At 45.2% G+C, this 22,820-nt stretch overlaps 1 long non-coding RNA gene across 1 annotated transcript in view; it reads left to right on the top strand.

The window, feature by feature from the left end:
- Positions 1-20,511, top strand: part of LOC147110970 (uncharacterized) — a 48,467-nt gene extending 27,956 nt beyond the window's left edge. Inside the window, exon 3 of the long non-coding RNA XR_015080109.1 lies at positions 20,271-20,511. This is a non-coding gene — a long non-coding RNA (uncharacterized LOC147110970). The remainder of the gene's footprint in view (positions 1-20,270) is intronic.
- Positions 20,512-22,820: the final 2,309 nt, after the last annotated feature.

Here is a 22,820-nt window from a genome sequence, read left to right as displayed (position 1 = left end):
GGGTTGGCAACAGGTAGTGCGCAGACCCTTCCCGGACAGCGGAGGGCTAGAGCCCGACCGAGCGGCACAGCAAAGGGCCGAGCAGCGTCGACGGGAGAGAGAGAGAGAGGCCAGAGCGCACAGGGCGCAGCCGGTGTTTAGGGGCCGAGCAGCTTCGAGGAGAGGGAGAGAGACGCGCAGAAACCTGCGAGGTGCCACCATTGCCACGAGGACCGCCGAGAGCGGCGTTGGCAACAGCGCAGGAGAAGCGCGTGAAACCTACAGGGCGCCGCCATTGCCACGAAGACCACCGAGAGCGGCGTTGGCAGCAGCGGGGGAGGAAGGAAAGCGCGGGAGACGCCATTTTAAGCCATTTTAAACCACACCCAAAATGCCGAAGAGTGGCAGTATCACCGCATTTGACAATGAAGTCGAAGATTGGACTACATATGTCGAACGAATAGAGGTATACTGCAAGGCAAATGAGGTGTCAGACGACAAGAAAGCGCCGGTATTGTTAAATTTAATGGGTGCAAAGATGTATGGCTTATTACGAAATCTAGTAACCCCCAGCGAAGCCAGTGGAAAAGAGTTTTGGAGACATAGTGACGATACTACAGGAACATTTAAACCCCACACCGCTGCTGATAGCAGAAAGATTCAAGTTTCACAAACGGAACCAGCATAAGGATGAAAGCAATGCTGAATATTTAACAGAACTGCGCAAACTATCGAAACACTGCCAGTTTGGAGCGGGACTGGCAGATACCTTAAGGGACAAGTTTGTGTGTGGGCTTCAAAGTGAAGGAACCCAGAAACAGCTTTTATCTGAAAAGGACCTTACGCTGGAAAAGGCTTTCAGCATTGCGATATCATATGAAGCAGCAGCACGGGGCGCTGCAGAGATACAACAGAGACCGCAAGAATATGGCACAAACAAAATGTCATACAGAACAGAGAAGTGCTATCGCTGCGGCAGAACAACACACGACCACAATGATTGCTGGTTCAAAGACAAAGTGTGCAGACAGTGTGGAAAAGTAGGACACATAGCACGAGTCTGCAGTTCGGGAAAGAAAACCAGCAATAAGAAATCTCCAAAAGAAAAGTACAAGAAGGTACATAAGGTGACGGAGAATAGTTCAGACGAACAAAAGAGTGATACCGACTCTGAAAGCAGGGAGCTGAGTTGTCTGAAACTACATAATGTGATCAAAACGGAGGATCACCGAACCATTTGGGTCACTCTCAAGATAGCAGGAGTCCAGGTAAAAATGGAATTGGACACAGGATCAGCCCTAACAGTCATAAACCAACGGGACTACGAGCGGCTATTCTCACACATACCCTTGGGAGACACAAAAATTATTTTGAAGACATACACGGGGCAAAAAGTCTACCCAAAGGAAAAATAAGGGTGACCGTTATATATAACGGTAAGGAAACACCAAAACTAGAGCTGTTTGTATTGCAAAATGGAGGACCACCATTACTGGGACGTGAATGGATCCGGAAAATACAGCTGGATTGGCATTCCATACAAGCACTGACTGTGGCTGCCAAAAAGGATGACGACGTCACACCTGGGCGACTGTCAAAGATCCTAACCGACGCGCAAGAAGTGTTCCAGCAAGGACTCAGAACGCTAAAAGGCATGACAGCAACAATTAAAATCGAAGAAAACGCAAGCCCAAAATTTTTTAAGGCCAGACCGGTACCTTATGCGATCCGCCCAGCTGTCGAAGCAGAGCTGGAGAGTTTGGAACGTTGAGGAGTACTGTCCAAGGTAGACTGGAGTGAGTGGGCTACACCCATCGTCCCTGTGATGAAAAAGTCGTTGAGCAGCACGCCTGGGGAACCAAGGAAGATTCGCATCTGTGGGGACTTTAAGGTAACAGTGAACCCAGTCCTTCACACCGTGCAATATCCACTTCCGCGGATTGAAGATATTTTCGCCTCGCTATCTGGAGGGAAATGCTTCACTAAGATTGATCTGGCCCAGGCATATCTGCAAATGGAGGTAGAAGAAGCATCAAAAAAATACCTCACAATCAACACCCATAAAGGTCTCTACCAATACAACCGGCTGGTATTCGGGGTAGCATCAGCTCCGGCTATTTGGCAAAGGGCAATGGAACAAGTCCTGCAAGGGATCCTAGGGACCCAGTGTTATTTGGACGACATCCTGGTCACGGGCGAAAATGACAGTGATCACCTCGCGAACCTGGAGCAGGTGCTTACTAGATTGAAGGAATATGGGCTCCGAGCTAACTGCCCCAAATGCGAGTTTTTTAAAAAACAGATCTCGTATTGTGGCCACGTTATCGATAAAGAGGGGTTACATAAGTCCCCAGAAAAGATTGAGGCAGTAGTCAAGGCTCCAGCACCGGAAAACGTGTCACAACTGAGGTCGTTCCTCGGGCTGGTAAACTACTACCATAAGTTCTTGCCAAATTTGTCTACAATATTACACCCACTGAACAGCCTACTGCAAACTGGAGTGCCATGGAAGTGGAATGACGAATGTAATCAAGCTTTCCAGAAGAGCAAAACACTAATCACATCGAAAGAGGTATTGGCCCATTTCAACCTAGCACTACCAATTCGGTTGGCGTGTGATATGTCACCCTACGGCATTGGAGCGGTGCTGTCGCACAAATTCTCGGACGGTTCAGAAAGGCCAATAGCCTTTGCGTCACGATCACTAACCTCAGCCGAGCGTAACTACGCCCAGATTGACAGGGAGGCCCTCAGCCTAGTGTGGGGAATGAAAAAGTTCAATCACTATCTGCACGGGCAGAAATTCACCTTGCTGACTGACCACCAGCCTCTTGTCTCCATTTTTAATCCGAAGAAGGGCGTTCCGGCGATGACTGCGCAACGGCTACAAAGATGGTCACTCTTTCTAGGGGCGCACCACTATGAGATTGAATATAAGGGCACGAAACAGCATGGAAATGCTGATGGGCTATCACACCTGCCACTGCCTACTGCGGAGGAAGCACCAGCAGTGGATCCTGTCGAAATATTTCATTCGACTATAGTTGAATACCTACCGGTAACTAACGCTCGTATAGAAAAGGAGACCCGAAATGACCCGACACTGTGTCGGGTATATGATTTGACGGTGAAGGGATGGCCAGCACATGGCGACTCACTGTTGCCAGCATTCTCGACAAGAAGAGAACAGCTGTCAGTGTGCTGGGGGACCTTGATGTGTGGATCCCGAGTGGTAATTCCACCCAAGTTAAGGGATAGAGTGCTAAATGAGCTTCATGAGGGCCATCTGGGAGGGGTAAAATTGAAAAGCCTTGCCAGGGCTTATGTGTGGTGGCCGGGAATCGATAAACAAATCGAGGACCTGACCAAGAGTTGCTCAGGATGCCAGAAAGTCCAAAATGCACCACCACATGCCCCTCTACACCCATGGGAGTGGCCCTCATCTCCATGGCAACGGGTGCATATTGATTTTGCTGGTCCATTCATGGACTCAATGTTTTTAATAGCCGTGGATGCGCACTCGAAATAGCCTGAGGTCATCAAAATGTCCTCCACCACCACGGAGAAAACTATTACAGTCCTACGGACCATTTTTGTCAGGAACGGCTTGCCGGAACAGATTTGATCCGATAACGGACCACAGTTTGTGTCCGAAGAGTTCTGGAGGTTTATGAAGAAGAATGGGGTAAGGCATTACACATCCGCCCCGTATCATCCAGCCACAAATGGATTGGCTGAGAGGTTCGTGCAAACCTTTAAGAAGGCAATAAAGGCTATGTACAATGACAACATTCCGCTGCAGCATAAGGTGGACAATTTCCTGTTCGCCTACCGGAATGCGACACATGCAGTCACCAACCAGGCCCCGGCCATGATGTTCTTTAACTGAAGGTTAAGATCTCGCCTGGATTTGCTCAGACCAAACGTACGATGAGATGTTGAGAGTAAGCAATTCCAGCACATCCATGAGAAGCCAACAAGGAGCTTCAATGTAGGGCAACCAGTCTTGGCCCGCGACTACCGAACAGAAAAAATGGCAGCCAGGAACGATATGCACACGGCAGGGCCCACTAATGTACACAGTGGACGTTGGGGAGAACATTGTGAGACGCCATGCTGACCAGATCCTAGAGTCACAGGAACAAGTCAACCCCATGCCTCGCCCATACGTACCTGGTGAGGAACCCAACGTACAGGTCACATCTACCCCAGAAACAGTAGCATCGGAAGCTGATGACCCAACTGACGACAGGGTGCCAGAATCGCCTCCGCACCAAGAGCGAGACACTCGGGAAAGGCGCTATCCAGAAAGGATCAGAAAGCCTCCCCAAAGACTGAATATGTAAATGGACTATTTTCAGCTAACGTTGTATGTTAAAAGTGTTAATTGTAATTAGTTTGATATTTAATTGTTAAATGAGTGTTATGGTACTGTTAATCTAAAAGGGGAGGAATTGTAATGTATATACCTTTAAGGGGGAACTACTTTTTACAGCTCATGTATCCTGTAGTATCGGCAGTGACCACACCTGTATATAGCACTGAGTAGTAATCTGTACAGTTCAGTTCCAGAGTGAGCCACGTTGAGTAAACACCTGTTGTACCGTTCTCCTGCAGTCTGTGTCTTACTACTGACGGACACAACATGTCTTGCCTAGCGTATAAGGCAGGATGGAGGAGGATATAAAACAAGCTGCCACACGTGGACCTTGTTCACAACTGAGAAAACACTTCCTCGAATACTACTTCCAGTGCAGACAGGAAGAAGGTCAAGTAACACACTGCTATACAATAACTACCATTAGGGGTGCTACCTACACCTAACAAGTCCAGAACAGGGCGACTCGCTCAGGAGAGTACTGCAGGTCTCCTCCTGAGTGGTCCAGACAGCGGAACTGTTGCTTGAGCACGCCGATCGTCTGCTCAATTGTGTTCCTGGTGGTAATATGGCTCTCATTATACCGCAGCTCGGCAGGGGTGTTGTGGTTACGGAGTGGTGTCATCAGCCAGGTGCAGAGTGGATAACCCTTGTCCCCAAGGAGCCATCCACTTCAGTGATGCAGTGCCTGGAAAAGGTCTGGCACACCAATCTGGCACAGGATGAAAGCATCGTGGCTGCTGTCATGATAGTGGGCATTGATGGCGAGTATGAGCTGTTTGTGGTCACAGAACAACTGGCCATTTAAGGAGTGATAGCCCTTGCGATTTTGGAATCTCTCTGCATTTTCATGCGGTGCACGAAATGCCACATGCGTGCAGTCCATGGCACCCTGCGCCATGGGGAAGCCCGCTATCCTTGCAAAGCCCAATGCACATTCATGCTTTTTGGCCCAGGTCATCGGGAAAGAGATGTACTGGCGTCTCCTTTTATAGAGGGCATTTGTGACCTGACAGATACAGCAATGGACCACGAACTGGGAGATATTGGTGATGTTCCCAGTAGCTGCTTGAAAGGAGCCGGTGGCATAAAAATTCAGAGCCACTGTGACCTTCACTGCTACAGACAGAGACGTCCTGGTCCTCAGTTGAGGCTGCAGATCTGGTAACAGCAGGTGGCAGAGCTGAGTGACCACCTCCTTGCTGAAGCGCAGCCTGCGCAAACACTGCTCCTCAGACAAATTAATGTAGGATAATTGCTCCCGGAATACCCTGGGAGGGTAAGGTTTCCTGTTGGCCCTCCTCCCTCTGGCCATGTTTGCCACTCTCTGCGTCTCTGATGCCTCCGATTCTGCAGGTGCAGGACGATGCCCCGAATCAGTGCAGCCCCCACAATCTCTTCTAAATCGATGCAAGGAAAGTCAAATCAAAATGAACCTGCAAAGTGCTTCTCAGTACCCAAAACTCCTTCACACAGCATTGAATCTCTCCAGAAGTTTCTCTCTCTCTCTCAGAGTGCGTGGTGCAAAGATGCCGCCGACAAAAAAGGCAGGAAGTGGCCGCCTTTAAATAGCACTCTCCCAGCCCCTTCCCGACTGCAAAACGTTCCCCTCCACCTGTTATTGCTAATGGCTGGTGGAAAGGCAGGGGGCGCCATTCACTATCCGGTCCGGGGCGCTACCGGGGTGTTGCACGCTCAACTGACGTCGCGATCTGCGGGTGCAGGAGATTGTGGCGGTAGTGTTTAGCGCCGCCGCAAAATGTCTGGTCAATTTTGCGAGCAGCGCACACATCACCGCGCTTGGGCGCTAGTTGCTTTGCGCACTGTTAGCGCCCTAAGAGGATGCTAACGGGAGGCACTAATCAACCAAATTTTTCCCCCTAGATGTCCACTTCCAAGGGAGATAATTTGCCTCTATGATGATTGTTTGTAGATGGTCCTCTGACAGGACTAAATGGTTTGATTGCTTCCTCAGGTATATGGGTTTGGTGCTGTGAGAAAGATTTATGATTATTATCAATAATGGCTGCAACACTAGGGTAATCTAAATCCTGTTTGGCTAGGCTATGTTTGCTGAAGTTGTCAATACCTGCATTCCTTTTGTCTCAGATCTGTCACTGCAAGAAGTAATTCAAAGTGGAATAGTTTTGGCTGAATTTGAAGAATACTTTTTTTATCTTCCATTGTGCCAGCTTGGATATCAGAGACATAAGCCCAGGCTGGTGCCATATGTTCCTTACTTTTCTATGTCATTATACTAATTGGGGGCTAACAGGAACTTAAATATGGTTAATTTCTCACCTACGACTTTCCATCACAGACTCATGTCATAACCTCAGCCCCTATCACATTTTTACTTAATTTTTTTTTTCACCCCTTTGTTTTGGGTTTTCCCTCCCCCTGCCTTTACATGGCAGCTGTCTCTCATTCTGCCAGTACATTTCACACCTAATCTGAGCTGTCTTTTGTCTCTTTATTAGTCCTATCACCATCTCGTATCGTTTTGAAACCTCTTAATGTCTATTCACTTCTTTTGTTCCCTCCCCAGCCCTGCCTTTCGATCTATTTCATTTCCTTTCCAGTTTTGAAAAAGGGTTAGACCCAAAACGTCGATTCTAATTTCTCTCCACGGATGTTGCCTGGCCTGTTGAGTTTTTCCAGCATTTTCTGTTGTTATTTCATGTTCAATAGTACTCGTTTTCAGAAGTTACTAAACAGAACTGATAATGTTTGGAATGCTAATTGTTTTGTAACAGATAATGTAAAGTTAAGTACTGTGTTATGTTCATCTGTTGACTCCACCATGATTCTGTATAATTTTACTTTTTAGTAAAAATCAATTCATTGTTTTGGCTTGAGTTGTATATAGTTATATGTCAGCATGGTGTTTTCTGCTATTCAGAAATACAGTGCCATTACTTTCAGTGCATATACCAACAGTAGAAATGTGACATCCTACCTCATATACTTGAAGTATTGAGAAGACTGAATTGTAACACTAGTAAATCAACAGAGAAATTTAATGGCTGACAGAAATGTGATGATCCCAAGGATCCCTAAAATCCCCATTGAAATCCTCTAATGGACCTCCATTAGAAATCCAGTAGGCTGCAGGAAGGAACTTTTATTATATCCAAAGCAAATCATGTACTTCTTCCATTTACTTGAGTTTTTAAATGTTATAATGGCCCAGAAATTCGGGTCCCAACGCGTGAGTACGGACGGAGTACTCACGCGTGGACCCGATGGAAGTGCCGGAATCTTGCATGCACTACGCATGCGTGGGAAACCGGCACTTCCGATCCTCTGAACCAAGGGGTTCAGAGGTCGAACGCGTGCGCGCGGGAGTCTGCGCGTGCACGTTGAACTTCCTTTTTTTTTACAGGTTTTAACGTGCGGGTAAGTCTGTACATTTTAGAAATGTAAAAAGCAGCCGTAAGGACTTCATTTTCAAAGTTAAGTGGTCAATTATTTAAAATTAAAACATTTTTTCGACAGGTTTTTTACTTTTAAATACTTTAAAGCAAGGAAAGTTTATTTTTAGCCCCGTTTTTTTAGAAAATTATTTTTTTCAAAAATTTAAATTTTTGTTTAAAATAGTTATTTAATGTCATTTATAGTTCATTTACAAAGTGTGATGTTTTTTAAAAATTTATTTGAAGGTAAAGTACAGTTTTACAGCCTCAGCATTTATACGTTTTGACAGGTCTATCTGTCAAGACTTATGAATGGCTGCCTGTTGCTCACGTGATCCCAGGGGACGCATCGCACTAACTATGCCCCTGGGACATGCCAGCATAGCGCACCGGCCTCTGGGACAGGCCTCGGAGAGGAATTCCACGCAGGCTAAGAGGAAGAGGTCAACTGCCGGCACGCTAGGTAAGTGTAGGTCGGGGGCTTGCACCCGCGGGAAGCCCCCGACCTGAATTTCTGGGCCATTGTTCCTGAAAATGTATTTTCTCCATTATATTTTTTGGTCCAATAACACCTTTCTCCAGTTATAAGGTGATGCAGTGGTCTGTTTCCTGGTCTCTGGCAGTGCTACTCTAGAACTAGTCACTAGGAGATGCATTATAGCAGGTAAAAAAGATGCCAACTATTTATGATTATTCAGGATTTTTCCTAAACTGGAACCTCAAACTGGCTCTGCTTTGTTCCCAACCGAAAACAATTATGATACAAAAAAGACTATGTTGGACGCAAAGTTCAATGAGGTTCAGAGGCAGCAGTGAGCTAAATCAAGGTTTTATTAAGCAGTTTAATAAACAACATCAGCAAGGACTATGTCTAAATACTCACAAATGGGATACCCATTGGGATTTCCAGAGAGCCACCTTCTTGGTGGCTCGTCCTGAGTTGAGTAACAGTCTCCCTCAGGTTTATCCAGAATTTATATAATCTAGGCCTACTAGGACATACCCTGGGCCTATTTACTCTGCCTTTGCTCAAAACCAGTTTAAATGGTTCACGCATAGTATACTTGTGCTAATCTGATCTGCTGAGTCTGCCATCCAAATCCTATCATCTTGAACTAAATCTTATCATCTTGTACAAAATAATATCATCCTTTATTAAATCCCATCATCTTGTACTAAATCCTATCATTTTGTAGTGGTTCGTGTAGATCGCCACTAAATAAGAGAGTTTGACTTCGACGAACTATTAACAAGTTGTTTATTTACAGGAACAGACTAATTACATCAGGTAAGATGGCAGGTAAGATGGCTGACTGTAGGAGCACCGTGGTATAGGTCTTGTCCCAGCGGGGACTCCACGAGGACTGAGTTCGCAGTCCTGTGGAGACCATGATGACGTCATCACGCTCTGCTGTGTGTTCCCGCGCTTTGGGCGTCACGTGACCGCGTCGTGATGTCAGCACGTTCGCGTGCGCTTAGGCGGTCACGTGACCTGCGCCGTTGCGTCGGTGCATCTCCCCGGTACGGAGGCTGGCCGTTGAGGCCAAGGTCGTGAGGCCGGGCTGTGCCGGTGCTTGCCGCGGGAGCGGGAGATCGCGTCGCTCCCATCGGCTGGCCGATGCGGCCGAAGTCGCGGTCGGCCGGGCTGTGCCGGCGGCCATCACGGAAGGCTGAGTCGGGCCGGCGCGCGTGCGTCACGTGTTGCGTGACATCAGCGCGTTAGGTCGCCTCTTAAAGGGGCAACGGCCCCAACAGGTAAGTTAAAGGGGCAACGGCCCAAACAGGTAAGTTATACATACAGTAAGGTAAGTTAAAGGGAATTATGTATCTTTATGTAAGGTACAACCGGTGGTACCACCACATGGGCCCCCCCAGAATTCGCTTTAACGAAAGTCCAAGGATGAGATGGTCTGACGAGCTGGTGGTCACGGCGGTCGTGCTGTCTCAGCTTGGCAAGCGAGGTCCGAAGATGCTGCTCGTGAGGAGATCCGGACGCGCGTCGTGGCGAATAAAATGTATCCGTCAGGCGAAGGACCGTGGAGACGTGCGAAACAGCAGGCCTTGTCAGAGTGACGGGCAGGTTGGGCGAACGCGGGCGATGACTCTGTTGACATTGGAGCAAGTCCTTGTTACGACGAACTTTGCAGGAATGCCAAACGAACGTTCCAGAAGAACTTGACAGGCGAGGTGAGTGAACTCGCCGACAGGTGAGCGAAACCTTCAGGAGGCTGGAACACGCAGAACGGTGCGTGCCATAGTGCTACGACGTTAACACAACAGAGGGTGAAGAGTTACTGCGTTAACCAGTGATCGGTGAGGCTAGCAACTTTCACGTGGCTGATCACGGCCGCAGGATGCCCGTTGGACCCGTCCTCGTTGTTTGCAGCATCAGTGGATGTTTGCGTTCGTTGAGAGGAAAACTGGAGAAAGGGCGGCAATGGTCCAGGTTGTTGTTGCTTTCAGGAGGGGTTAACTCTGCCTGGAGGGCGGCAACACTTGCAGTTGATCTTGCTTTAGGAGAAAACAGCTGGGAGGGTGGCACGCTTTTTGTTCACGCTGAATCGTGTAGTAGGTAACACAACCAGCAGGCTGAAGGGCTGGTGCGTCGTCGGCGGAGAAGGAGTCGTCGTTTTTCACGAGGGATGGGTCCTCGTGGTTCGCGAGGGATGGGTCCTCGTGCGCGAGGAGTGGGTCCTCGTGTTTTGCGGGGGTGAGTCCTCGTGGTATCCATGCAGGGCGCGCTCCGATTTTGTGGGCCCGAACATGCTGTACCCCGCACTTGGAGAGATTTATACTTGCTGTCGCTGTGGACGTAGAGGTGGACGATCTGTGTGGCGGTAGGAAAGACGAGTACGGGGACTGTGAGCAAGTGCGTGGTCGGCGCCGCATCGATGTTCTCGTCGAACGGGGCTTCTACCGGTATAAAGCACGAGGGAGACTGTGGCTCCCTGGATTGTGGTAGTGACAGCAAAATGGCTGGTGCTTCCATGGCGTGCTTCTTTTGTGAAAATTGCTCACAAAAAAACGAACGGGGTCCGGTTGAGGTTTGTCCGTGTCAAACGGGATCTGCTCCAGGCTGCGCTTACCTTGCGAATACGTTCGCAAAGATGGGGTCGCCTTTGGCGGAGTGAGGCGGTTGCTGTTCCGTGGTTGTTCGTCGGTTGTGCGTTGGTCGTCTTGTGGGAAGACGAGGCTCAGACGCGCGTTGCTACCGTGAAAATTGTTCACAGATACGGGTTCACCAATTGTAGCGTTGGAATTGATGAGCTCCCGTACTCACGTCGTTGGGTCACCAATGTAGCGGTTCGTACTCACGTCGTTGGGTCACCAATGTAGCGGTTCATGTAGATCGCTGCTAAATAAGAGAGTTTTACTTCGACGAACTATTAACAAGTTGTTTATTTACAGGAACAGACTAATTACATCAGGCAAGATGGCAGGTAAGATGGCTGACTGTAGGAGCACCGTGGTATAGGTCTTGTCCCAGCGGGGACTCCACGAGGACTGAGTTCGCAGTCCTGTGGAGAGTGTGATGACGTCATCACGCTCTGCTGTGTGTTCCCGCGCTTTGGGCGTCACATGACCGCGTCGTGACGTCAGCACGTTCGCGTGCGCTTAGGCGGTCACGTGACCTGCACCATTGCGTCGGTGCATCTCCCCGGTACAGAGGCTGGCCGTTGAGGCCAAGGTTGCGAGGCCGGGCTGTGCTGGTGCTTGCCGCGGGAGCGGGAGATCGCGTCGCTCCCGTCGGCTGGCCGATGCGGCCGAAGTCACGGTAGGCCGGGCTGTGCCGGCGGCCGTCATGGAAGGCCGAGTTGGGCCTGTGGCCGGCGCGCGTGCGTCACGTGATGCGTGACGTCAGCGCGTTAGGTCACCTCTTAAAGGGGCAACGGCCCCAACAGGTAAGTTAAAGGGGCAACGGCCCAAACAGGTAAGTTATACATACAGTAAGGTAAGTTAAAGGGAATTATGTATCTTTATGTAAGGTTCAACCGGTGGTACCGCCACAGTCCTGTATTACATCCTATCATCTTGCAGTCTTGCTTACTTGCGTTGAACCGTCAAACTGAAAACCATCATGATACAAGAAAGACCATTCATGTTTAAAGTAAGTTTTATTTGCAATTAAGGTTGACCACATTGGAGAAAGATCCACATATATACACATTTCATGATTACTTTAGCATTGTGACCAGGGCTGAGATTTGAGGGGCATTGGCTATCATCATGAAAGAACTGCTGTGCACTGAGATGGTGATTGGAAATATCTGCTGGCATGTTCAGGATGACTCAGCCTCCAATTTCCCATCCTCACTCAGAGAAAGCATCTTGCCTCCATTTCGTACCAATTTGTAGCTGAGATCAGGAACTCAGTATCGGGTGAATTAGTATTAATCTCTTTTAATGTGTCCAAATTTAAAAAGAGACTTTACTATGAGTTAATCTTGGGAAAAAAACAAATAAAAAGCAGATGCATTTTCTAATTTTAGTTTGAATATTTTTGGTTAAACATCGATGTTTGAGCTCACTTAATGATTCAGCAAGTTTATCCAGTGAGTAGATGTGCTATATAGAGTAATGCAGACCCAGGTTTGTCTCCTGATCTATGCTGAGTTAGCTGATCTGAGCGGGGCATTGTTAGAGGTGCCATTATAAGCATCAGCACTCCTGGACTGGATTATCTTTTATTGTCCTTTACTTGTCTTATGTTCTTATTTTCTTTTACAAATAACTTACGATCAACACACTGCTATAAGTTATTGGCAATGTACAATATTGTGTTAATTTTTTTAAATTATTGGTCTGGATTTTAGGGGGCCTAAGTGGTCGTAAGTGCCCCACAAGTTCCGGGTTTCTATATGCGATGTGCATGCACGAAAACCTGGAACTTGCAATCTGTCAAGTATCAGCTTGACAGATCATATGCATGTGCAGGAAATGGACAGCCGCTGGCAGAGAGTTGGGCTATTTGCTAAACTACTGCCCAGCAAATGCCTAGGAAACTCTTATGCCTGATAAAAGCAGGCTTAGAGCCTTCTTTTACCAGCGTAAGGTTTTAAATAAATATTAAAATAAATTTTTAAAAATTATTTAAACATTCAAAAACCTTTAAAATTAGTTTAGGTTATTTTTGGCCCCTTTAAAAATGTTTACATTTATTTTTCAAAAAGTTACATTTTTGTTTTAAATGTTTAATTAAATTGTATTTTAATTACTTTTAAACATGTGGTTTACTTTTATTTAGTTTGTGTGGAAGTGTTTTTTATTTCATTCCTATTATGCTTATGGGGATTCTGTACATAAATAGAATCCCCATAAGCATAATGGGAATCCCCCTTTTTGATTGGTTGGGCCAGCCCACATGATCCTAGAGATGCTTGCGAACCGCATGCGCCCCGGGATAGGTGGGCCTTTACGCAGACGTACTGTAGTGTCCGTGTGTTGATAAAGACACTGAAGACAGGAGTTGGTTCATAGGTGTTTACTAAGCAAAGTCTGGGGGGGGGTTCTAACGGATATACACAATATACAGGCTTATATAGCCCGAGTGGCCATTACCGGCATTACAGCACACCTGGGGCTCTTAAAGGCACATACACTACAATTCCTCCCCTTTTAGCTAACCAGTACATCATATTTTAAGTAATTATTAATTACATGTTATAAGAAAAATAATATACACATTGCTGTAGTTAATTAATTATAAGTCAGTCTCTCAGGAGGCTTCCTGACTCGGTCCGGATAACGCCTCGGGGGTGTAGTAGTTTCTGGTGGTGTAGTAGGTTCTTTTGGCAAGGCTGATTCGGCTTGAATGCCAGTGTCGGGTTCATCGGGTTCCAGTATCACCGGATCGGAGGTAGATATGGGTATCTCTACTTCATCGTTAGACGTATAGAGTTGTGGTGTAGGTGGTCCCTTTTCGGATGACTTTATGATTTGGTCAGCATGGCGCCTTATTATGCTTTCTCCGATGTCCACGGTATACATCAGTGGTCCTAGTCGTGTGCAGATAGTTCCAGGCTGCCATTTCTCGGTACGGTAGTCCCGGGCCAAAACTTGTTGACCTATCTGGAAGGTTCTCGTTGGCCTTTCATTCATGCCTTGAAACTGCCGGTTCTCCACGTCCCTTCTGATGTTGGGCTTGACCAAATCCAGCCGGCATCTTAGGTTTCTATTGAAGAACATCATGGCGGGAGTTTGGTTGGTAACCATATGTGTTGCATTCCTGTATGCGAATAAGAAGTTATCCACCTTGTGCTGAAGTTTTATGTCTTCATTACCCATGGCCTTTATGGCCTTCTTGACGGTCTGGACAAACCTCTCGGCCAATCCATTAGTGGCTGGATGATATGGGGCGGATGTGTAATGCTTAACACCATTGTTCTTTAAGAACCTCCGGAACTCTTCAGACACAAACTGTGGTCCATTGTCAGAGCAAATCTGTTCAGGCAGCCCATTCCTGGCGAATATGGTTCATAAGACTGATAGTTTTTCTGTGGTGGTTGAGGACATTTTTATTACCTCTGGCCACTTTGAATGTGCATCCACCGCAATTAAAAACATCGAGTCCATAAAGGGACCAGCAAAATCAATGTGCACCCTTTGCCATGGAGATGAGGGCCACTCCCATAGATGTAGAGGGGCTTGTGGTGGGGCGTTTTGGACCTTCTGGCATCCTGTACAGCTCTTGGTCATCTCTTCGATTTCTCTATCGATTCCCGGCCACCACACAAACGCTCTGGCTAAGTTCTTCATTTTTACCCCTCCCAGATGACCCTCATGAAGCTCATTGAGCACTCTATCCTTCAATTTGGGTGGAATCACCACTCTGGATCCACACATCAAGGTTCCTCGGCACACTGACAGCTGTTCTCTTCTTTGCGAGAATGCTGGCAACAGTGGTTCGCCATGTGCTGGCCACCCCTTCCCTGTTAAATCGTAGATCCGTGAGAGAGTCGGGTCATTTCTCGTCTCCCTTTCAATGGCAGAATTTGTTACTGGTAGACATTCCACTATGGTAGAGTGGAACATCTCTACTGGGTCTACTGTAGGTGCCTCTTCTACCGTTGGCAATGGTAGGCGCGATAAATCGTCAGCATTCCCATGCTGTTTTGATCCTTTGTATTCTATGTTGTATTGGTGTGCCCCTAGAAAAAGGGACCACCTCTGTAGCCTCTGCGCTGTCATAATGGGAACACCCTTTTTAGGGTTGAATATGGAGATGAGGGGTTGATGATCAGTCAACAAGGTAAATTTTTGTCCGTGTAGGTAATGGTTGAATTTCTTCACTCCCCATACCAGGCTGAGTGCTTCCCTGTCGATTTGGGCATAGTTACGCTCAGCTGATTTTAATGAGCGTGACGCAAAAGCTATTGGCCGTTCTGAGCCATCAGGGAATTTATGGGATAATACTGCTCCTATGCCGTAAGGGGATGCATTGCACGCCAGTCTGATTGGCAGTGATGGGTTGTAATGAGCCAAAACTTCTTCGGATGTGATTAAGTCTTTGCATTTATGGAAGGCACGTTTACAGTCTTCGTTCCATTTCCAAATCACTCCTGTTTGTAGAAGTTCATTAAGAGGGTGTAGAAGAGTTGATAAGTTTGGTAAAAATTTATGGTAGTAATTTATTAATCCCAGGAACGACCTTAATTGTGAAACATTTTCAGGTGCTGGGGCTTTTATGACCGCTTCGATTTTTTCAGGTGAATTATGCAACCCTTCCTTATTAATTATGTGGCCACAATATGATATCTGATTTTGGAAAAATTCGCACTTGGGGCGATTTGCTCGTAGGCCCCGTTCTTTCAGCCTAGTGAGCACCTGCTCCAAATTGGCAAGGTGCTCGTTGTCGTTTTCTCCTGTTACAAGGATGTCGTCTAGGTAGCATTGAGTCCCCGGAATCCCTTGCAGGACTTGCTCCATAGCTCTTTGCCAGATAGCTGGAGCTGATGCTACTCCAAAAACCAGTCGATTGTACTGGTACAGGCCTTTGTGTGTGTTTATCGTGAGATACTTTTTAGAGGCCTCCTCAACCTCCATCTGTAGATATGCCTGTGCCAAGTCAATTTTGGTGAAACGTTTCCCTCCGGATAGTGAGGCGAAAATATCTTCTATCCTCGGAAGAGGATACTGTACTGTGTGAAGGATCGGGTTTACAGTCACCTTGAAGTCTCCACAGATGCGAATTTTTCTCTGTTCTTCAGATTTATCATTATTCAATGCTTTTTTCATGACTGGAACGATGGGTGTTGCCCACTCGCTCCAATCTATTTTGGATAATACGCCTGCCTTTTCCAAATTCTCCAGCTCTGCCTCGACTGCTGGACGAATTGCGTATGGCACCGGTCTTGCCTTAAAAAATTTGGGAATTGCTGCATCTTCCACTTTTATTGAGGCGGTGATGCCTTTCAAGGTTCCTAGTTTCTCTTGAAACACTTCTTTGGCGTTGGCCAAGATGTCTTTTATTCGTTCAGGTATGATGTCATCATTGTTTATTTTCTTACTGGTCACCGTCAGTGCCTGAATGGAGTGCCAGTCTAAACGTATCTTTCTGATCCATTCACGTCCCAACAACGGTGGACCACCATCTTCACAGAATCACAGAATCACAGAAACCCCACAGTGCAGATAGAGGCCATTTCGGCCCATCGAGCCTGCACCGACACATATCCCACCCGATCCCCGTAACCCCTACACCAACACATATCCCACCCTATCCCCGTAACCCCACGTATTTAATCCCTCTAACACTAAGGGTCAATTTTTATCATAGCCAATCAACCTAACCTGCACATCTTTGGACTGTGGGAGGAAACCGGAGCACCCGGAGGAAACCCACGCAAACACAGGGAGAATGTGCAAACTCCACTTGTAGAATGTATAAATACAACTTTTGTATTTCTTTGCCGTTGTATACAACAGGCACCCTTATTTTTCCTTTGGGGTGTACTTTCTGCCCCGTATATGTTTTTAAGATAATGGATGTGTCTTTTAGAGGTATATGCGAAAATAGCCTCTCGTAATCCCATCGATTTATTACGGTTAGAGCTGATCCTGTATCTAGCTCCATTTTAACAGGGGACCCTGCTATCGTGAGGGTAACCCAAATGGTTTGGCAATCATCTTTGGCAAGTACATTATGTAATTTGAGACAGCTTAGTCTCTTGTTTTCGGAGTCGCTATCGCTCTTCTGGTCTTCGGAGCTACTGTCCGTCATCATTTGTACCTTCCTGTACTTTCCTTTATTGATTTTTTTTTTTCTGTCTGTGGATTTATTTTGTCCAGATCGGCATACCCGTGCAATGTGTCCAATCTTTCCGCATTGCCTGCATGCTTTGTCCTTGAACCAGCAGTCCTTCTGGTTATGGGTGGATCTGCCGCAGCGATAACATCTTTCGAAACCCTGTGTCACTTCATGGGTGCCGAAGTCCTGTCTCTTTTGTTGTATCTCTGCAGCTCCTCTTGCTGCTGCTTCGTATGATACAGCCATACTGAAAGCGTTGTCCAATGTTAAATCTTTTTCAGAAAGCAGCCTTTTTTGTGTTCCTTCACTTAAGAGACCGCAAACGAATTTGTCTCGAAGATAATCTGCTAGTCCTGCCCCGAATTGGCAGTACTTTGATAGCTTTCTTAATTCGGTTAGGTAATCAGCGTTACTTTCATTCTTGTGTTGATTTCTCTTGAAGAATTTGAATCATTCCGCTATCAGCAGCGGTGTTGGGTTTAAGTGCTCCTGCAGGGTATCAACAATTTCTTTAAAATTCTTGTCCTATGGTTTGGCTGGAGTGATTAAATTTTGTAACAGCCAGTATGCCTTTGCGCCCATTAGGTTCAGCAGTACTGAAGCTTTTTTTTCATCTTCTATTCCATTTGCAGTGCAATATACCTCTACTCTTTCCACGTATGTGGTCCAATCCTCTATTTCGCTATCAAAAGCATCAATATTGCCAGACTTAGGCATTTCAGAAAAGATATGGCGCTTCCCGCGCTTTTCTTTCTTTTCAGCAGCAAAGATATGGCGCTTCCCGTGCTTTCCCGCCGCTGCTGCCGATGACAACGCTGTTTCCCGCGGTTTCCGTTCTTTGTTTTTTTTAAATTTTTTATTTGTTTACAGTTGGAGACTCGTTCCCGCCGGACTTTCTCTGCAGGTCTGAACGCTGACCTGCTTGCCGCGCCGGCCGTCTCCCGAGTGCTCCCTCCCAGTCCGTTATTGCTTGCCTCCGATTTCGCTGCCTGTCTCAGCTGTAGAGCAGGCCGCTGGAGCCCCAGCCTGACGCCCAGGAAGGATTAGCGCAGTACCTGCCACCAGCTTGGCCAGCTGGTGAAACCACAGCTTCTCTCACTTTCTTGAGTCTTCTGGACGCCCGAGGAATCGATGTCCTGGAGGTGCTGCCGAATTGCAGGTAAGTCCGTTTCCACTTCGTCGCCACTGTAGTGTCCGTGTGTTGATAAAGACACTGAAGACAGGAGTTGGTTCATAGGTGTTTACTAAGCAAAGTCTGGGGGGGGGTTCTAACGGATATACACAATATACAGGCTTATATAGCCCGAGTGGCCATTACCGGCATTACAGCACACCTGGGGCTCTTAAAGGCACATACACTACATGTACGCCTGCAGGCCCAGGACCGCAAGAGTCTGAAGATACGGAGGCACCAGGTAGGAGCGTACTTTTCTTGAGGATCGGAGGCATTCGCCTGCGGGAAGCCTCCGACCGCAATTTCAGGTCCATTGATTTAGTTTGGGCTTTGTCTGATTCTCTGACACCATTTGAGCTTCCTGCAACATTGTTGTCCTCTTTGGCATCATGTTTTCTATGTTTGTTACTATATAATTCAGTACTGGGATTGTCTTAAGGTAGTTTGCTGTTCATAATTCAGGGTAAATGGGATAATTGAGGACTCATATCCTTGGGAAATTATTCCCCCCAGGATAACCCTCGTGGTTGGTAAAAACAATTAAATGGACAACTGAGTGAGAAATGCAGCAGAAGGAATGGTTTTCTATTCTAAACTACTCATAAATCAAAAGTCAATATGCACGAATGCTATTTTTGCCACTACTTTGTTTATGGATCCTTCATATTGTTGTTGAAAGGCTGGTAGCTGCTTGCAGCCTATCCAGATTTTTTGCTGTGTCATCATCATTCTTGTTAAAATGGAGGACAGGATGTTTCTGTTACAAGTATGTCTCTCACTATTTAATTGATGAATTTTAATCAGTTACACATGAACAGATCTATTCTCAGTACAGAAGGCACTTGGAAAAGGAATTTCAAACCTCCAGTGTGTACAGTTATTAGTGTCAGCAGAATCATTCACTGGATACAAAAAAAAAGCTGACTATACCACAGTTACATCTCAGTTTTGCTTAATCTTATAATTCAAGATAGCTCTCCAGTAAACAAAATTAAAAAATGAGAACATAAATTTATGTTAGATCTCTGTTCAAAGATGTGTAACAATACTTGCATAAAGCACAGATTACATTACACACTTGGGATCATTGTGTTCTTTTAGTTGTGGGACTTCAAGAGGTCACTGCATGTCACAGTTCAGCACACAGTTGGACTTTCTCAGTTCTCAGATATAGGGAGCAAAGCTTTGGCTGCTAACAATTTTACCCAAAGATTTGGCACAAGAACAAAATGGGATCTCCTATTTTGTACTCATGCTGGTTTTCTCAGTGGAATATTGACAGGAGGTACTCCAACCTCACACTGAGACCATTTGTTTTGTGAAACAGAAATTTTAAAAAAAGTCGCTAAGTAGAAAAGAAGCAACCAAGTAGGTTGAGAATCGGAGCCATGTGAAAGACAAGAAGGTACTTTGTGTGAACAGAATACGTGTGAATTCTGAAAAGAATAAAAGCAAGCACAGGCAACCACTGTATTCAACATTGGGCAAGATAAGATTCTGAAAAAAATCATATGGCCATGTGTTTGCATCTTGCTGATGCAGGATGAAATGATTATGTGTGAATGCACAGTCATCCAGTCTTAGTGGACAGTAATCCTGTTTGTAAAGTGCTGTAATTCATGCATCTTTAGTTACATTGTATGTAACATGTTGTGATTATTTTCTCGCCTGCCTGATTGCATTAGTTTTGCATTTTGAATTCGGGTTGTTCTGCTGCACTTCGACCATTTACAGCCAATAGCCACATTTTGCAGCCCCACCTGTCCGTCAGTACGTTCATTCCCTCAGACGTAACTGAGTTATCCCTTTCCGTTAGCCAAGTTCAGTGACAAGAATATGAGGTTAAGTGCTAAACATCAACCTCAAATACGGCACAGTCCAGTCCAGAGATAAAGAAGCCCACAAAACAGAATGAAGATGGTAGATACTAAATTTGTTCCCTTTTACCCATAGTATTTTACCTGAATACTGGGAATTCTGTGTTAAATATATGTTAGTCAATTAAATCCCTTCAAGATATGGAAAGAAAATGTTTTTTCTTTGCTGTGTTCATTAATTCCAGTATTTTCTATTTAGGTGTGACCAACGAGAGGAGATAAAACTGCCAACCGAACCCTCATGTTGAGATGTTTTTGTCAGTAATGTTTCATTCTGGAAGATTCAGTTGCTCAGATGTATATTATATACTAGTTCACTGGAGTAGAGAATAATTTGTGCAAATGCATAAAAGTCTGTCTACTATTAAAATTGCAACAAAGCTTAATTAAAAAAATTTGATTAATACATGCCTTGTAGTATGTTCAAAATCAAGCATAACATTGGGCAAGTTACAATCTAATGGATAGTTTTGGGATAAGTGGTCAAGACAACATGAGTACATGCATTAAACACATCTATTGCATTCTGAAGCACTCTATATATTTGAAAATGGAAGTACTCAGTTACATTACCTGCAACCCAAAGTCAAGGCAGAACTGTATTTTAACATGCTTTGGATGTGCAAAGTGGCATTGTATGTGCAAAGTGCAGTTTACAGCACAGTTAAAATAGCAACTGAAAGGAGGGGTGTTTATTAAGAAATAAAGGAATATCAGTGATAGTTTGTGGCAGTGTACCTTTATCTATTTGTATCATTAAGCTGAGGGATAAACCTGAAGGTCAAGGACTGGCCTTTAACAAATTGTAAGGCTCTAACTTCCATTTTTACTGTGATTTTACATCAATTTATACAATGACAATATTAACGCTCAGCTATTTAAATGAACAGAAATTTGGCTTAGACATGTCGATCACTGCTGTAACTTTTGTGCTTTAAAAACAGCACGAGTCAATTATTTTGAATCCTTGGGGCTTGTTTATTTTATGTTTGGCCTATTCCACACAACTGGGATCTAGCTACTCGCCCATGAGAAAGCAACACTGCACATTGCACACATAATACTTTTATTGTCGGAGATGTCTGTTTTACCAGAGTATTGCTCGCTACTATTCTCTAATCGTGCTAAAAATAATTTACCGCACTTCAGGTAAATCGTTAAAGTGAGTGCAAGGAAGTTATACTGAACCTTCATAAAGCACTGGTTAGGCCTCAGCTGGAGTATCGTGTTCAATTCTGGCCACTACACTTTAGGAGGATGTCAAGGCCCTGGAGAGGGTGCAGAGAGATTTACTAGAATGGTACCGATGATGAGGGACTTCAGTTATATGGAGAGACCGGAGAAGCTGGAGCTGTTCTCCTTAGAGCAGAGAAGGTTAAGAGGAGATTTGATGGAGGTGTTCAAAATCATGAACAGTTTTGATAGTCAATAAGAAGAAACTGTTTCCAGTGGCAGAAGGGTCAGTAACCAGAGGACACAGATTTAAGGTAATTGGCAAAAGAACCAGAGGCGACACGAGGAAACATTATTTTACACAGCGAGTTTTTTTGCTTTATGTACTGCCTGAAAGAGTGGTGGAAGCAGATTCTATAATAACTTTCAAAAATGCGCAGGGCTATGGGGAAAGAGTGGGGGAGTGGAGCTAGTTGGATAGCTTTACCAAAGAGCCCGCACAGGTACGATGGACGGAATGGCCTCCTTCTGTGCTGTATCATTCTATGATTCTCTGATTTGCCTTGTTGAAAAAAAATGCTTTTGTCATATTTCATGATGCAAATGCTTCTTTCCACAAACAAAATAATTTTGCTTAATCCGCTTCTCCATTGAGATTGAATTCCATTTGCCACTTTTTAGCCTATTCCCCCATCTGATCAATATCTCTTTGCAATTTCCTTTGGTCTCCCAAAGAAATAACTATACCTCCTATTTTGGTATCATCTGCAAATCTTGACACCGCTCTCTCTAGGCCAAAGAGCAGTGGAAATCTAGAACAGCCATGATCTAATTGAATGTTGGAATAGACATGAGGGGTTGAATGGCCTACCCCTGTTCATCATTGAAGCACAATTCTTGGCAGGCAAAGAGGTGTTGTAACAACCCCTATCGGCTGAGTAAATGAGAGGAATAACAAGCAATTACACTCATGAAATGGAGAAGAATGAGTAATGTATTGATAGTAGTTACTTCACCTTTAGAGTTAATCCACATTTAATAATGTCATAAATTTAGCTGTAAAATAGGGTATGGTAATAAGAGAGTCTCCCTGCAGCAAACGTGTTAATTAATATGTGAATCACGAGCCTTATTCAATAAAATATAATGTTCAAACAGTGAATAGTCTCAGTAGCTATTAATATTTGATGTGACATAGGCAAAAATAACTTTACATACACAAAACATAAATTTTAGTGCTCACTGTTACAAAGAAGAGTTATAGAAATATAAGTAATTACAGAACATTTACAAAGTTAGCGTATTCTCAGAATAAAGTAAAAATTGTATATTTTTTCTTTTGATGCAAGAATCTACTGTAATGTACAAGGCCTAACAAACATCAATCAATCTCAATTTTGAATTGTGTATCTGACCACAAAGAAACATAGAATCATTATCAGCTGATTTCTTTCTGTACATTAGCTCAGGAATCAATCCCCGCTGAGATCAGAAAACTTATGGGAGCTTCGTCAGGAATATAACAGAACACTTTTCTTTAATAAAAACAGAAAATGCTGGAGACACTCAGCAGGTC

Source organism: Somniosus microcephalus, chromosome 11, assembly GCF_052327205.1.
Source record: "Somniosus microcephalus isolate GS21.2 chromosome 11, FLI_Smic_1.0, whole genome shotgun sequence".
Taxonomy (NCBI): Eukaryota; Metazoa; Chordata; class Chondrichthyes; order Squaliformes; family Somniosidae; genus Somniosus; species Somniosus microcephalus.
Note: the sequence above shows the minus strand (reverse complement) of the source record. Positions and strands in the feature narration are given on the sequence as shown.